The sequence below is a fragment of the Gracilinanus agilis genome, chromosome 1 (genome assembly GCF_016433145.1).
Source record: "Gracilinanus agilis isolate LMUSP501 chromosome 1, AgileGrace, whole genome shotgun sequence".
Taxonomy (NCBI): domain Eukaryota; kingdom Metazoa; phylum Chordata; class Mammalia; order Didelphimorphia; family Didelphidae; genus Gracilinanus; species Gracilinanus agilis.
The window spans coordinates 729746350-729760612 of NC_058130.1; the positions used below are offsets into that span (position 1 = coordinate 729746350).

The 14263-nt window shown below is 39.1% G+C and overlaps 1 protein-coding gene across 2 annotated transcripts in view; it reads right to left on the minus strand.

Moving 5' to 3' along the window:
- Positions 1–14263, minus strand: part of CSNK1G2 (casein kinase 1 gamma 2) — a 103051-nt gene that overhangs the window by 83476 nt on the left and 5312 nt on the right. The gene's annotated exons all lie outside the window — the stretch shown is intronic.

Below are 14263 nucleotides of genomic sequence, written 5' to 3' on the forward strand. Positions count from 1 at the left end.
CAGTCACCTTCATTTCTCTAAGCCATTTCCTCATTTGTAAAATGTCGAATTTCTGGTGAACACAGTTGAGTCTTTCATTCTCTAAACACAGGTGAAGAATTTAAATGGTAACTGCCATGATACTCCCTAGAACCAGGGTTCTTATAAATAAATTTCCAGGGCTCCATAAACTTGAATGGGAAAAAAAATTTTTACATTATTTTCATAAAACTCTTGACTGAAAGTTCAACTGTGAATGTAGGCAAAAAACCAAAGAAGTATCAACAGTAACTATAACTGTCACCAACAGAAATCAGATATTTAGTAACTATAACTGTCACCAACAGAAGTCAGATATTTTTACATCATATTACAACTGTTGCAAATCTCAAAATAAAAATGCATCACTACTTCAAAACTACTGTACTCATGATTACATCATATGGGATCAGTCTTTCTATCCACAGCTCACAATTCAATCTTCTGGGTTTTTTTGGTAATTCTATGTATTTTATTTTATTCATTTAAAAACATTCTGAGAAGGGGTCCATCAGCTTCATTAGATTATGAGATGTCAGTGCCACAAAAAAATGTTAAGCACTCTTGCCCTAGAAGAATGAATAGGTTTAGTTTGCTCAGTTTCAGAGCCAAGAATGAAGGCAAGTGGACAGAAATTGCAGGGAAGCAGATTTTAGTTCAATATAAGAACTTCCTAATTAGAACTAATAATGGAGCAGACTGCTTTGTAAGGTCATTAGCTCCTAGACACGAAGTCTTTTTTTTCTGAACGGTGAAAATTTTATTTTATATTTTATTATTTATTATTTTGAATATTTTCCCATAGTTAACATGTTTCATTTCTTTCCCTCTCCCCTAAGCCCCCTAGCCCCTCTTAGCTGACGCACAATTCCACTTTTACATGTATCATTTATCAAGACCTAATTCCATATTATTGATAGTTGGACTAGAGTTATCATTTAGACACCGGAAGTCTTTAAGCAGTAGATGACTACTTATTAGAGATGTGGCTAACAGTACCTAGCATACAGCAAGAACTTAAATGTTTTCTTACTGATCAGTATTTCATGTTAAGGATGAAACTACATGATTCCCAAGGTCTTCTTCAATAATGGAATTCTATGCAATAAAACCAGTATATCCTATAAAATACCCTATAAAACTCACGCCGATCAAAGTACCTTTTCCACTGTTTTTCCTTTCCGTTTTTCTTTTGCAACATGGCTAATAATGGAAACGTTTTGTATGACTTTGTATGGCCTATATCAGTGATGGGCAAACTACAGCCTGTGGACCAGATGCGGCCCCCTGAAATGTTCTATCTGCCAGGCGACATTATTCCTAATATGACGAATACAATGAGTGGGCTACAATACAATGAAACTTCGAAAGAGTTGCCTTAGAAACAGACTGACAGATGAGTATTTCCTTTCCTTTGTCCCCTTCTTTAAAAAATTTGCCCATCACTGGCCTATATCAAACTATCTTCTGAAGGAGAGGGAGAGAATTTGGAACTCAAAATTTTTAAATGTCTAGAAAATTTTTTTACATGTAATTGAAAAGTTTTTTAAAATAACACATTTATAAAAGCTCTTTAAAAGGTTTGCAAAATGTCTTCAATATATTTTCTGATTTGATCTGCCAAGAAAATGGCAACATGTCTTATAAGGAACTTTTTATGATTTAAGAAAAGAAACAAACTGATCCACAAAATTAGAAAACTTAATTTGAAATTCAAAAGGCAGTTATAAGTGAAGGATCACTGCCTACAGATTACAGAAGCCAGACTTTGAATCAGCCCTGAACTGGTCATGGCCTTGTATAAATGTCTTCCTCTCCCTCTCAATCAATTTTCCTTCATGTATTTTTACATGAAGGGTATTAGGATTAGATTATCTCTAAACTGCTATACAGCTTCAAAGTATGATATTAAATCCTGAATCTTAACATACTTTTGAAAAGAAAAAAAGGAAAGATAAAATTCTTACAGTTGGATTTAAACAAGGGGCAAATCCTAATGATCTACTCCTCTGATAGAAAATTCTAATAAATTGCCATTCACCATTATATCAAGAGGGCCTAGGAAGGAATGTATTAAAATCATTTGGAAGACTGGTTCTAGAGTAAAGTTTCACTTTATTGTCTGGTTAAGGGGAAGATTAAAAATAATCCTATAACCAAAATCCTTTTTTTTGGGGGGGTCATCACCTTCCCCCAAATACAACTGCATGTTATGATTTTACTCTCCTTGAACTCCTTTATTGTCAGCTTTTATATTTCACATTATGATGAACAGAAGTTAGTCATAGTTCTACCACTTAAACTGTGTGACTCCAGAAAACCATTTACTCTGTCTGAGCCTCAGGTTCCTCATATATAACAAGAATATCTTTAATAATCAGGCCTAGTCCCTCTCTTCAACTCTAAGCCCAATATAATCTCTACTTTGATATCCTACTGGCATCTCAAATGTAACACATCTAAAAAAGAAGTCCATCCCCCCCCCCCAAATTCATCCATCCCCCAAACTTCACTATTTCCTTTCAGATCCTTTTTCAGTCACCTAGGTTCCCAAACTTCAATTCATCTCTGATGCTTCCCTCTCCATCATCACCTCTAAAATTATTGTTGACCTTCACAAAACTTCTGGAACAACCCTTGCACTTCTCTCCATTCACACACCACTCCCCTAGACCCTTATCACTTTTGTCTGGATCTGGTCAGTGAACCATTTTAGGGGATGGATGTGGGGTCTTTCCCCCACCCCATACAGGGGAGGGAAGAAGCACTCCTATTGGGTTGCTGGACAGAGGGGTGGGTGAAGTGAAAAAGTGTCAGGCAAGGCCCTTTCTTGTAAGAAACTAGGGGGATGTAGGGGGGGTCCTGTGCCTGCAGAGCACTCTATAGCTCTACATGTCATCTTTGGCACCTGTGCCATAGATTTGCCATCACTGGTCTAGACTAACACAACAGCCATCTTTAAAATGTCTTCCTAAATCCTGTCTCTCATCTCACCAAAATCTCCTTCGCAGTTTCCAAAATAATGCAAAGAAAGCCTAGGTATGATCATGTCACACTCCTTCGTTCAAGAAACCTTAGTGGGTCCCTACTGCCTCCAGAATAAAACACAAACTTACTCATCTAGCCTTTAAAGTCCCAATTTAACTACATCCTACTCACAAAGTATTTCACAGATTTCCCCCAATAATTAAAATGTAGTCCTCACTCCACCTCTGAAATTCTCAGTTCCTTTAAGGATCAATTTCAGATGTCACTACTTATGGAAAAAATCCTTCCTGATCAGCCTGGTTTTCATGCCCTCTCCATCTTCAAATTATATTTTACTTGTATTTAATTGGGCTTATATGAACACAGATTTAAAGTGAGAAAGGACTCAAAAGTCATATAGTGGGGGCAGCTGGGTAGCTCAGTGGATTGAGAGCCAGGCCTGGAGACGGGAGGTCCTATGTTCAAATCCGGCCTCAGACACTTCCAGCTGTGTGACCCTGGGCAAGTCACTTGACCCCCATTGCCCACCCTTACCACTCTTCCACCTAGGAGCCAATATACAGAAGTTAAGGGTTTTAAAAAAAAGTCATATAGTTTTACAGATGAGAAAATTGAAACCTATTTACCAATTTACATATTTTACCCAATAGAATATAATCTCCCTGAAAAAAAATGTTTTTATCTGTTTGTTTCTATATTCTCTACAACCTAGCAGTGCCAGTGCCTTGCATAAGACAGTACTTAATAAATGCTTGTTGAATTAAAGGAAATTATTGTATTTGTACTGGTTACCTCACAGAATTATGTGTCACCAAGGACATTAAATTTGAGAGTAGCAAACTAACTTATATCACCCATAACATCCACAGCAACAACTTGCATATAACCTGGTGCTCAAATGTTGATGCTATAACCTCAACAGTTTACTGGATCACTCTATATAGCCTTTCAGCTACATTCCAGTACATAACATTAAGCACTTGCCCTGCAAAGAAATGAAAATTAAGAGGTTACTCATCATAGGGGAATGGCTGAACAAGTTGTGGTATATAATTGTGATGGAATACTATTATGTTGTAAGAAATAACAAGCAGGATGTTCTCAGAAAAACCTGGGGAAGTCTTATCAGAACATTGTAGAAAGTAATGACATGATCAACATGGCTTATTTTCTCAGCAATACACCAATCCAAGATAATTCCAAAGGATTTATTTATTGAAAAATGCTATCCACGTTCTGATGAAATGTCTGAATGCGGAATGAAGCACATTTTTAAAAACTTTATTTTTCTTGGTGGGGGGGGGGACACTTTTGTTTTGGGTTGTTTTCTTTTGCAACAGTCATATTGTGACTTCTGGAAGCAAATTCAAAACAGGATCCTATTTACCAATAGGATAATCAATTTTGAATAGACTTTTGACAGATACTAAAAATTTTTAACCTTCCCTTAGCCCAGTGTTTGCCCAGGAACCCTAAAACCCTGATCCTCTGAGACCCACAAGGTTGAAACTATTTCATAATAATACAAAGATGTTTAATATGATAAATATTGATAGATACAGCCACAAAATAACAAAAACTCTTTAGAAGGATGCTAAGTAAATTTTAATCTTAAGTATCTTGAGAACCATATCTTAGTCATTACACAGTAGTTTATGGATTACCATGGGCAAGTCACGTCCCTTTCACAAAGGAACATCTGTAAAATGAGAAGTTCAGACTAGATTAACTTTCGGTTTTAACACTGTGTTCTAAGATCCAATCCAACTCATAGAATTTCACGAGTTGAAGGGACCTCAAACACCATATATTTCACCCTATAGCCTACTGAGAAGCCTGGTTACATTAAAAAAGAAGCCTTGTGAATCTTTGAGAGGGAAGTTACTAACTCCAAAGCTCATTCTGCTTCTGGAAAGCTCTTTATTTTATTACAAATCATTACAAATTTTTCTTTATATCAAGTCTAAATCTCTTTCTCTGCATGTCTCACCTATTTGCTCTTCACTGTTTTCTAGGGCAAAACCTCTTCTTCTTTAAACCTTCTTGAAATACTTCAAAACCATTATTTCCCTCCAAGATCTTCTCTTTTCCAGGTTATATATCCCAAGTTTCTCAAAGAACCTCAAGGTCCTGGTCTCCCCCACCTCCTCTAGATGCTCTCTCATTTACCAATGTAATTATGATGCCCATTAGTGAATAAATCACTAAAGTGTAGTCTTAACAATAGCACCGCTCATTCTAAGCACTATTCTCTCCATGCAAACCAAAATACCAACTTTTTCTGACTGCTATACCATATCACATCACACTGATGAATTAATGCTAAACTTAGTCTATGGGGCAGCTGGGTAGCTCAGTGGAGTGAGAGTCAGGCCTAGAGACAGGAGGTCCTAAGTTCAAACCCGGCCTCAGCCACTTCCCAGCTGTGTGACCCTGGGCAAGTCACCTGACCCCCATTGCCCACCCTTACCACTCTTCCACCTATGAGACAATACACCAAAGTACAAGGGCTCAAAAACAAACAAACAAACAAACAAACAAACAAATAAATAAATAAATAAACTTAGTCTACTAGACCATGACATTCTCGGTTCTAAGGCTCTTTTTCACCTCTTACATTGTGTTCCATATTCTGAGGATCCTTTCAGCGCTAATATTTTATGTTCTATATTGTAAGAGCCTTTGAAATACTAATTCTATGCTCTAAAATTCCTCTTAGATATGACAGTCTATATTCAAAGATTCTTGGATACTAAATTATAAAATAAACCCTTCTAATTCTGACATTGTTCTAAACAAAATTTTTGCTTATACTATAAAGCAGAAAAACAGACACCGACCCTAAATCTGAACAGCCCTGACCACAGATAACTTTGAAGCCTGAGTCAGTAGGCAAAGGATTCCTGGCTATGTAATACCCCCACTTAGTGCTACAGAGACTCAAGACTTTCAAGGAATTTCACGCCAAGAAGTCCAATCGGAAAGAACTTGTTGCCAGTGTAACACTAACCTTGCTCTGGAAAGACGCTGGTGACCCAGGAGGGTGTAATTACATTTGTTACAGACACATCCTGCTGACGATGAAAGGTGTGATGAAAGCTTCAAAATTCACTTGGGCATGAAGGTGGGAGCGCTGACTTTAGAGGAAAAAGTTGAGGAACAAGTAGTTCATGCCAACATCAAACTGCATCAGGAGTTTGAAAGTTGCCTCTTATTATTTGCTATAAGGGGTGTTATCTTTGAAAAAAGTGCATGTATGAGGTAGGTAGGTCCCTACAAGCAAAGCTGCTGCATTCTAGCATCCCATAAGCAAAAGAATCCCCTGCCTTTAAAGATAACATTCCATTTCACAGATTCAAGAACAATGGGTCTAAACTTTTAATTTCAAATTTTAGCAAAATTTTTGAAGAACAAGGTATTCAAGGCAGCTCTTTTCCATAAAGCTGAAGGTTATTTCCCAGTCTTCTTGAAAAAAAAAATACAATGAGCATAATTTTAACTTTTCTTGACAACTTAAAATCACCACTGTAACATCTTACAAGACACTATGGTATGTGGGGTTAAAAGAATGAACTTGAGAGATAGATGAACTGAATTTGACTCCTGGCTCCTCCACTTTCTTATGTGACCATAAGCAGGCCAATCAACATTGTGATGCCCTGGAGATTGGAAAACTTGGATTGAAATACTGACCACTACCCACCTACCTACATTATCTTCTTGGGCAAGTCACTTCAGTACTCCAAAGTTTCAGTCTCCTCACCTTTAAAATGAGATGATTAATCTCTTATATCTAATGTTCTAATTCTATTGCTTCAAAATCACTTCGAAACTTTTTGAGACTCAATTACCTGATCTTTATGATAACAAAAATCCCATAAATGAATTAAAATTAATTCACATCTTCACTCAAATTTTTTTGTAGCACCTCTTCTGGACTTTGCTTCCTATTTGTACTTGCATTTATAGGTGTGATCCCCAGAGGACAGCTGCTACCTTAAGTTATAGAGGGAACCCTGTGCATTTACTGACTGATAAGCCCTTGTTGATAAGTTTACCAATAACAAGCCAGTAAACTCAACAATTTCCTATCAAAAGCATTTACTTAAATGAAATAGTAAGTACAGTAGTTAACAAAACATTTCCCATAGAAGCCTAGGGCATATTCTTACATAAATTACACAGAATTCATAGGCAAGGTTGGCTTTAAATTAGAGCACATTGGTAGTATACACACATGGAAAATACATATGTGGCAGAGATAACTGACAACTTCTGGTACTGCAGAGCCTGGAAGTCCTTTCTTTATAGGGTTCTTGGGGTGTAGTCCTCTCCAGAGCCTAACTCTTGATTACACTCTTTGAATCTGCTTTTTCCCCTCACTCCACTAACTCTCTGTAGCCATGTCTGTCTGGAATGGATATCTCTACTCCTTAGTAAATGAATGTAAAGGGCTAACTAAACCTTTGAAGCTATAGGGCCAATAGTGGGGAATGGAGAGAAATACTCGCCTTTTCTCTTTCCAGGGTCTTTTCTAATAACCTCTCTGGCTACCTTCTCAATGGGTGAGGGAGGGGGTGAAAAGTAAAGCCTGGCAACTCTATCTCTAAAAGGTTTGCCATCACTGACCTTTGCCCAAGAGGATCCCTAAACCTCTAGAATGCTCTCTTCCCTACCATGCCTCAGAATCATTAGCTTCATTTAAATCTTAAAATGCCTCCTCCTCCATGAGGCCATTCCTGACCCCTCCCCTACTTGAACTATAAGCATTTTAATTGTCCCCATCAAAACTACTTTGTATGTGTTTTGTATTTACCCATCAGAAATGTGAACTCCTAGAATGCAGATTGTTGGTCCTAACAATCAGGGACTCCTAGCCCCCAAGGATCTATTCAGCATCCCAGCAACCCTCAGCATCCCAGGTCCTCTAGTCTTTACCACTTGAGGGGACCTTCATCACTTGAGGACCCAGCACCCAGGGAGACTCCCAGCACAATTGCTTGCTGCCTAGAATTACATTCCTGTGGTTTTCAGAAGTGGTACCTGAAAGTCTTGAAAGCTAAAAGAGCATTTTAACAAGTGCAGGAGGGGAAGGGGGAAAAAAAAGTTTTTCTAACATTTGGGGGGCAGGATAGGGGTAGGGATTGTACTCCCATTTGGTAGAAGCACTGGAGGTGCCAGGCATGGGTGGTCCCAGACTGCAAGAGTCTCCTGGTTTCACATTCTAATCCAGAGATGCCAAAGTGATTTTCCTAAAGCAAACATCCTTTGTATATGCAAACTCCAGTGACTATCATTCTCTAGGCTTAAACATAAATTCCTATTTAATATTCAATGTTCTTCACAAGCTCCCTCAACTTACCTTTTCAGTTTTAATGCATATTGATCTCCTTTAATACTACATTCTAGACCAGTTATCAAAAATGGAGCCCAGATCAAATATAACTGAGAAATGATTAATAAGTAAAAATACAACATTGATAATGTTAATGTGTGATTTTCTAAGCCCACAGGGATTAGATTCTTTTTGAGTTAAGATACCACTGGTCCGGGCAATCCGGTCCTCACAAAGGATGTTATCTCACCTCTAGGGTTCTGCACTTTTTCACTTCTGTCTGAGAATCCCTAGTTTCCTTCAAATCTTAGCTCAAGCAGTACCTTCTACAAGAATGTCATCTTCTCCATCTGCCAGTGACCTCCCCATCCACATCTGCTCTGTATCTAGTTTGAATTATACTTCTTTCAGTAACGTTTTGTATGCCTGGCTAAATAATATAGCATTCTTTGAGGCAAAATTTCACTTTTATGTTTGTATTCACAATGCTAATACAGTGCATGGCAGAGGCACTTTAAAAAATGCTCACTGATGGGATTTGAGCCCTGGAAGTAGTAATAACAGAAGAGTATAGGATCAGATCTCTACATTAGATAATTAATCTGGCAGTGATATAAATGATGAATTGGAAAAGGGAAGAAAGACTATAAGGAGGAAAAGTTGTTAGACAGCTATTAGAATAGAATAAGTGGGGTTAAAGAATCGGTTAATCTCTGCTCCTGGTTTTGTACTCTAACGCTGAATGAAACAAGCCCAAATTTTTCCTTCCATTATGAGATCCTTTCAAAAACCTGAAGATGGTCACCAGACATCCTCAGTTGCTCATAAATGCTTGGCATGGTCTCCAATCCTATTCTATGACTACATAGATTTGTTAAAATTATTTCCCACTTTGGAAGTTGGTACCAAGGGTACAATAAAATCCCCACTTTACAGATCTTGTTAAAAGACAAGATTAAAATTTAGGTCCTTTCTCCTAAGTCTAGCATTATACCATATTAATTCTGGTAAAGATGTACACTGTACTGACATAACTAAACACTTTAAAAGCAGAGCCCAATTTTGTCTTTGTATTCACAGTACCTTTGCCCAAAGTATGGGGCTAAATGTTTGAATTGACTAATAGCTAAAATGAGATCTCTTTGAAAGTAAATAAAAATAGGTAAGAAAAATAAAGCCAATTACCTAGACCAGTGATGGGCAACCTTTTGAACTTGGTGTGTCAAAATTCGCCAAAAAACCAAGCATAATTCAGGTGGTATGTCACTTCAAGGAAAAAACCATATTTTACAGTATTTATAGTTTAAATAACAAAAATGTATAATTGTAATACATAACTGTATTTAATAAACCAAAATAGGTAAATTAATATAGGTAGATTGTCATCTATAGTGCACAGAGTGTCTACACTACACTACAGCAAATGCTTCATCCTTGGCATGAGGCCCCATACTTCTCTGTATGCGGTCGTGTGCCATCGAAAATGGCTACACGTGTCAGTGCTGACACATGTATCATAGATTTGCCATCACCGACCTAGACCATACTCATAGATGTGGGAGGTATGAGGAGCCAGAGAATATAGCCCATACTCAACTCAATATCATATGAAGTGCCTACTATGTGCCCTGACCCAAGCAAGAGTAATAGAGCAGTATACAATAGATTCTGCCCTCAATTAGATCCTAGTCTAACTCAGAAAACCAGCTTAACCACACATGGCTTCTACCACTGTCCAGCTAAGTCACTTTAATCAATTATAGTAATGTTTAGCTAGAAGCTTCAGAATGCTTTCCTGAGTAAAAAGTTCTGGCATACTGTGACTGAGAATTATTAAAAGTTAGAGCTAGAAAAGGTCTAGAAAATAACCACATTCTCTCCATTTTACAGATGATTAAAGAGGTTTCAAGCAAGAAAAGGAACTTGCCCAAAGTCAACTGGCCATAAAGACCCGCATCCCAGTTGTGTTCTTGATAATGTCATACAGGATACTCAGTATAACATCTCAGTTCTAAAAGTAGGTCACCATTAGTACACACACGTTGTGTCTGGACACCAATGAGGATGACTGTCAAACTCACAAGTCAAAAATAAGCTATATAATGTACAAATTATTATTAGAAACTATCGAATAGTCCTAGACTAGAGGACAGTATCAAGGAGACCTGTTCAAAATCCCAAAGAAAGCAGTCAGTTATGGCTTTATGAAGAAATCCTCCAACTACCAGCTTTAACATTCTTTCTTAGACATCTGAAAGAATCTATTTTCCAGATGACACTATATCGCCAAAATGCCTTACGGTTGAGAGTAGTCATAGTGCCCATCAGATTAGAAAAACTCCATTTTCTATGAGCTTAGATTCAGGGCTATGTCCCAAAGGAAACATTTGGGGAAGATCCCAAACCTCAATTACAAAATAGGATCACCAGGGAAGGAATGAAACCATCCTCAATTCAGCAATAGTTACACCTAGAACAATGTTTCCTGAATGATACTCCATGGAACCCTTCTATTCCATACTACATGTATGGGGTGGGGTAGGGATGGTGTTCCATGAGAAAATGTGAATGCTAATTGTTTTCTCCAACAATTTTTGAGAATTCCATGACAGATAAAATTTCCATGGCTATCTACATTTTTATCTTATACCAAACTTCCCTAAGTTTTATAGATTCTGCCAGTATACTTTGAGCCCAAGGGTTTTCAATGTATTGAAATATTCTGTCTTGGGGGTTAGGTGGCAGCTTCTGGGTTGAAGGCTGCCTCAAGCCAGAAGCTTTTTTTTTATAGTTATAAGGTAACTCATAATTCCTCTGAATCATTAAATCATACCCAAATTTCATATCCAAGTCAATAACCAGAGACCTTCAATGTTACATTGCTTCTCATAATATTGCTAAACTAGTTTCATAGCAATCACCTTCTAAACAGAAAAGACCTGGTAGCTTTTTCTAGGTAATACTTGACTTGTTACATGTGACAATACATGGAGGAGATCTAAGATTAGGGTAGGAGTCCCCAACAGGTCAAGGGGCAAGCCTGACTTGGTCAATCTTGAACAAGTTAACAAGCCAGACCTCTTGGGGCATGGAAGGCAGAGGGGAAAAAAAATGGGAGCAAATGACTTTGACTTTTTAAAATGCCAATACAGTCTTCCCACCTGACAAGAAATAAGGAGGTTAGAAGCCATGCCCCACAGAACCAAATAATCACCTGCTAAGGAGACTTTTGGTCACTGAGGGTACCCAATCATTCTCACATCATGCTGAAAATAAATGGGTCCTTGTATTAGACTATGACCTAGCAAAAGGAAGGAAATAGAGCCCAGCCACAGCAAGTAGAAATTCTTCTGGTTGGAGCCTATGCAGAATGCCAGGGACTGAGAAAGGAAAAGAAAGTATAATGAACCACAGAATGTCATTAGGCCTAAATCCAGTGAACGTATTTACTGGCAACTGGTGTGAGAAGACTTGGGCTTCTCCAGTCCAAGGTGAAAAGCTCAATGTCCACAACAGCCATCTTCAGCCTGTTTTCAGACTCCCTGAGTCACTCCAGCATTAACACTCTAGGCAGCAAGTAAACATCAGGTGAATGGGAGGGGGGGAGGAGTATGAAATTAGTTTATGCACATACATAAACACATATAGAGATCATTGTACTTCCTTCAAAATTTTCCCAAAGGGTGAAAATCAGATATACAGAGAATCCCAACTCTTCTTATACCTCCTCAAACTCCAAATGTAATTACTAGCCAATTTTTAAAAATGTACACAATACAACAAGAAGGGATACTGACCTCAGCCACTTAATCAGGGACTCAAAAGAAATCACTAGGAATAAAATACAATAAACAAGGACCCCTTTCCTCTCCTTCTCTCAAACACATAATAGCTCTAACATTATATATGGCATATGGTAGCTGGAATCACATGGATTCCCAATCATTTGAGTCCCAAGATATTTCAGTGAAATGTACTTAACAAAAATCATCTTCATATTAGCTATTTTTAATATAATGCTTTTAAAAAGGCAATTTTTTACAAATAGTATATAGACTCATTAAGAGAAGCAATTCCTAGCTCAGATAAATTTAATAATGAGCCCCCTCACCACCTCCCTAATCTCCTCTTTCCTCCTCAAAGGCTGAAATAGCACTGCCAAACTTCTGGCTTTAACAAATGGGTGTCCAAACATCAATCACACTTTGGAATGCACCTTAAAGCCATTCTCAAAGATCCCTGCCCTCTGGCATATCTACCACCCTTCTCACATGTGGCTACCCTGCTCTTTCCAGAAAAGCCTTCCTGTTTCCATCCTCAAGTTGTTTGTTCAGAGGCAGACAAAAAACATCACCAATGATTTTTTTTTTTTTTTAACAGCTTCTGCCCTAGAGAAGGGAGGAGACAGACAGTATATGTGACAGAGCTGCCTGACTGCCTGTTTGGACAATTCCCCTGTCAAGAATATTCACTGGGACCATGGCATTTTATTTTCCCAAATTCCATTGGGTGGCAAACAATATGAAAGATCCCACAGCCATATGTTTAACTTCCCTCCTTCAGACTTGGTATCCTTAGTTTGTTTTAACATCTATCTGTTCTTTTCCGGTGGCGGGTGGCCTAGAAAAATAGCTACAAATTCACTATAAACCACCCCCATCCCGCCATCAACATCACTCCACATATGCCCCAGCTTTCTCTTAGGTTATTTTTTAAAAGTTCCCCTTCTCCTTAGTTCCCCCTACACACACTCAGCTTGAATTCTTTGTACTTTATAAGCCTCTCTCTCATCCCAGAGTTGAGCAGATGGATTTTGTCCACGAGCTGGGGAGCTCTCTGGGAAGGGGAAACGGAGACTAATAGAGGCCACCCACAGTGAATAGGGGGGGAGAAGCCCACTGGGAAGTAAAGGGAGTGGGGGGGATGGAGGGAAATCTTCTGCCATCATCACCATCATCTCAGTTTTCCAAAGGCAAAACCCAGACACTGAAGGACAACCTCAAAGGAGGGGGGAGTACGTTATGTGTAGGGTGGAGTAGGGGGTATGAAAACATGACCCTCAAGGGACTACAAAAAGTATCTTGATTCCAAATCCCACCAGCTTTAAGCCTTAAGAAAGGGGAAGAGAAGGGTGTGGGAAACTAAGGGAATAGCCTCCCTTTCCGAAGTGGGGGAGGGGTATCATAATATCCAGACAGCTCCAAATCTCCGGTCTGAAAGGGTGGAGTTGGGGGGTAAGAGTGAGAAAGGAAAACCTCCCCTCTCAAAGCCCCTTCTCCCACCAACTAAAGGAAGGAGTATACAAGAACCCCTGCAAAGGAACCAGGGAGTGGGGATGGGGCATGGGGATGGTGGTTATGTGTCAGAGACAGAACAAGAGAGAAAATAGGAAAACTACACCAAAACCTACCAGCTAGAGCCCCTGCAAAAAAGGGGTGTGTGTGTGTGAGATGGGTGTGTGGTGAGAGACAGAAAACAAACACACACACACACACACACACACACACACACACACACACACACACACACACACACANACACACACACACACACACACACACACACACACACACACACACACACAGTGGGGATAACCTCCCTAGGCCCTCCCCTCCAAGGAAGGGGGAGGTACAAAGTGCCCAGTAGGGTTATTAACTACGGGAAGGGGGGGGGGGCGGCCACCCAAACACACACCTGGGGATGAACCTCGCCTCAGTTTAAGGGTTTCCTGAAAACAACAAAGACAAGGGGGGATGGTTTGCTGAGGAAAGAAGGGGGGAGTAAGACTGAAGGGGTGCCTGAGCAGGGAGTCTGGGAAAAGGGGAGTCTCAGAGGAGAAAGGGGTTTCAGTAGAGGAGAGGGGTCAAGGAAGTGGGAGGGGGAAATTCAACTGGCAGTCAGAAAGCAGGAGAGGATTTACTG